The following is a 4,098-nucleotide window of genomic DNA, read 5'->3' on the forward strand; positions in this document are numbered from 1 at the left end:
TCCAAGGTCGATGTGATCACCGTCGGTACGCTACCTCTACATTTACCCACGGGATTAGTTTTAAACCTCAATAATTGTTATTTAGTGCCAAGTTTGAGCATGAACATTGTGTCTGGATCTCGTTTAATGCGAGATGGCTACTCATTTAAATCCGAGAATAATGGTTGTTCTATTTATATGAGAGATATGTTTTATGGTCATGCCCCGATGGTCAATGGTTTATTCTTAATGAATCTCGAACGTAATGTTACACATATTCATAGTGTGAATACCAAAAGATGTAAAGTTGATAATGATAGTCCCACATACTTGTGGCACTGCCGCCTTGGTCACATTGGTGTAAAGCGCATGAAGAAGCTCCATGCTGATGGACGTTTAGAGTCTCTCAATTATGAATCATTTGACACATGCGAACCATGCCTCATGGGCAAAATGACCAAGACTCCGTTCTCCGGAACAATGGAGCGAGCAACCAACTTATTGGAAATCATACATACTAATGTGTGTGGTCCAATGAGCGTTGAGGCTCGCGGAGGATATCGTTATGTTCTCACTCTCACTGATGACTTAAGTAGATATGGGTATGTCTACTTGATGAAACACAAGTCTGAAACCTTTGAAAAGTTCAAGGAATTTCAGAATGAAGTAGAGAATCAACGTGACCGAAAGATAAAATTCTTACGATCAGATCGTGGAGGAGAATATCTAAGTCACGAATTTGGTACACACTTAAGAAAATGTGGAATCGTTTCACAACTCACGCCGCCTGGAACACCTCAGCGTAACGGTGTGTCCGAACATCGTAATCGCACTCTATTGGATATGGTGCGATCTATAATGTCTCTTACCGATTTACCGCTATCATTTTGGGGATACGCTCTAGAGACAACTACATTCACTTTAAATAGGGCTTCGTCTAAATCCGTTGATACGACACCGTATGAATTATGGTTTGGGAAGAAACCTAAGCTGTCGTTTCTAAAAGTTTGGGGATGCGATGCTTATGTCAAGAAACTTCAACCTGAAAAGCTCGAACCCAAGTTGGAAAAATGCGTCTTCATAGGATACCCTAAGGAAACCATTGGGTATACCTTCTACCTTAGATACGAAGGCAAGATCTTTGTTGCCAAGAACGGATCCTTTCTGAAAAAAGAGTTTCTCTCGAAAGGAGTAAGTGGGAGAAAAGTAGAACTCGATGAAGTACTACCTCTTAAACCGGAAAGTAGTGCGGCTCAGGAAAATGTTCCTGTGGTGCCTACACCGACTGGAGAGGAAATTAATGATGATGATCAAGGTTCTTCGGATCAAGTTGCTACTGAACTTCGTAGGTCCACAAGGACACGTTCCACACCAGAGTGGTATGGCAACCCTGTCCTGGAAATCATGTTGTTAGACAACGGTGAACCTTCGAACTATGAAGAAGCGATGGCGGGCCCCAGATTCCCAAATGGCTTGAAGCCATGCAATCCGAGATAGAATCCATGTATGAAAACAAAGTATGGACTTTGACAGACTTGCCCGATGATCAGCGAGCGATGGAAAACAAATGGATCTTTAAGACGAAGACGGACGCGGATGGTGATATTACCATCTATAAAGCTCGACTTGTCGCTAAGGATTATTGGCAAGTTCAAGGGGTTGACTACAATGAGACTTTCTCTCTCGTAGCAAAGCTGAAGTCCGTCCGAATCATGTTAGCAATTGCCGCATACTATGATTATAAGATATGGCAGATGGACGTCAAAACGACATTCCTTAACGGATATCTTAAGGAAGAACTGTATATGATGCAGCCGGAGGGTTTTGTCGATCCTAAGAATGCTAACAAGGTATGCAAGCTCCAGCGATCCATTTATGGGCTGGTGCAAGCATCTCGGAGTTGGAACATTCCCTTTGATGAGATGATCAAAGCATTTGGGTTTATGCAGACTTATGGAGAAGCCTGCGTTTATAAGAAAGTGAGTGGGAGCTCTGTAGCATTTCTCATATTATATGTAGATGACATACTTTTGATGGGAAATGATATAGAACTTTTGGACAGCATTAAGGCCTACTTGAATAAGTGTTTTTCAATGAAGGACCTTGGAGAAGCTGCTTACATATTAGGCATCAAGATCTATAGGGATAGATCGAGACGCCTCATAGGTCTTTCACAAAGCACATACCTTGATAAGATATTGAAGAAATTCAAAATGGATCAGTCCAAGAAGGGGTTCTTGCCTGTATTGCAAGGTGTGAGATTGAGCTCGGCTCAATGCCCGACCACGACAGAAGATAAAGAAGAGATGAGTGTCATCCCCAATGCCTCAGCCATAGGATCTATTATGTATGCCATGCTGTGTACCAGACCTGATGTAAACCTTGCCGTAAGTTTGGTAGGAAGGTACCAAAGTAACCCCGGCAAGGAACACTGGACAACGGTCAAGAATATCCTAAAGTACCTAAAAAGGACAAAGGACATGTTTCTCGTTTATGGAGGTGATGAAGAGCTCGTCGTAAAGGGTTACGTCGATGCTAGCTTCGACACAGATCTGGATGACTCTAAGTCACAAACCGGATACGTGTATATGTTGAATCGTGGAGCAGTAAGCTGGTGCAGTTGCAAGCAGAGCGTCGTGGCGGGATCTACATGTGAAGCGGAGTACATGGCAGCCTTGGAGGCAGCGCATGAAGCAATATGGATGAAGGAGTTCATCACCGACCTAGGAGTCATACCCAATGTGTCGGGGCCAATCACTCTCTTCTGTGACAACACTGGAGCTATTGCCCTTGCCAAGGAGCCCAGGTTTCACAAGAAGACCAGGCACATCAAACGTCGTTTCAACTCCATCCGTGAAAATGTTCAGGATGGAGACATAGATATTTGCAAAGTACATACGAATCTGAATAACCCAGATCCGTTGACTAAACCTCTTCCGCGAGCAAAACATGATCAACACCAGAACTCTATGGGTGTTCGATTCATCACAATGTAACTAGATTATTGACTCTAGTGCAAGTGGGAGACTGTTGGAAATATGCCCTAGAGGCAATAATAAAAGGATTATTATTATATTTCCTTGTTCATGATAATTGTCTTTTATTCATGCTATAATTGTATTATCCGGAAATCCTAATACACGTGTGAATACATAGACCACAATATGTCCCTAGTGAGCCTCTAGTTGACTAGCTCGTTGATCAACATATAGTCATGGTTTCCTGACTATGGACATTGGATGTCATTGATAACGGGATCACATCATTAGGAGAATGATGTGATGGACAAGACCCAATCCTAAGCATAGCACAAGATCGTGTAGTTCGTTTTGCTAGAGCTTTTCCAATGTCAAGTATCTTTTCCTTAGACCATGAGATTGTGTAACTCCCGGATACCGTAGGAGTGCTTTGGGTGTACCAAACGTCATAACGTAACTGGGTGGCTATAAAGATGCACTACAGGTATCTCTGAAAGTGTCTGTTGGGTTGACACGGATCGAGACTGGGATTTGTCACTCCGTATGACGGAGAGGTATCCCTGGGCCCACTCGGTAATGCATCATCATAATGAGCTCAACCAAGTGTCTGGTCACGTGATCATGCATTACGGTACAAGTAAAGTGACTTGCCGGTAACGAGATTGAACGAGGTATTGGGATACCGACGATCGAATCTCGGGCAAGTAACATACCGATTGACAAAGGGAATTGTATACGGGGTTGCTTAAATCCTCGACATCGTGGTTCATCCGATGAGATCATCGAGGAGCATGTGGGAGCCAACATGGGTATCCAGATCCAGCTGTTGGTTATTGACCAGAGAGCCGTCTCGGTCATGTCTGCATGTCTCCCGAACCCGTAGGGTCTACACACTTAAGGTTTGGTGACGCTAGGGTTGTAAAGATATTAGTATGCAGCAAACCGAAAGTTGTTTGGAGTCCCGTATGAAATCTCGGACGTCACGAGGAGTTCCGAAATGGTCCGGAGGTAAAGAATTATATATGGGAAGTCGTTTTTCGGCCATCGGGAAAGTTTCGAGTGTTACCAGTATTGTACCGGGACCACCGGAAGGGTCCCGGGGGTCCACCGGGTGGGCCACCCATCCCAGAGGGGAACCAGC

The sequence above is a fragment of the Triticum dicoccoides genome, chromosome 4A (genome assembly GCF_002162155.2).
Source record: "Triticum dicoccoides isolate Atlit2015 ecotype Zavitan chromosome 4A, WEW_v2.0, whole genome shotgun sequence".
Lineage (NCBI taxonomy): Eukaryota > Viridiplantae > Streptophyta > Magnoliopsida > Poales > Poaceae > Triticum > Triticum dicoccoides.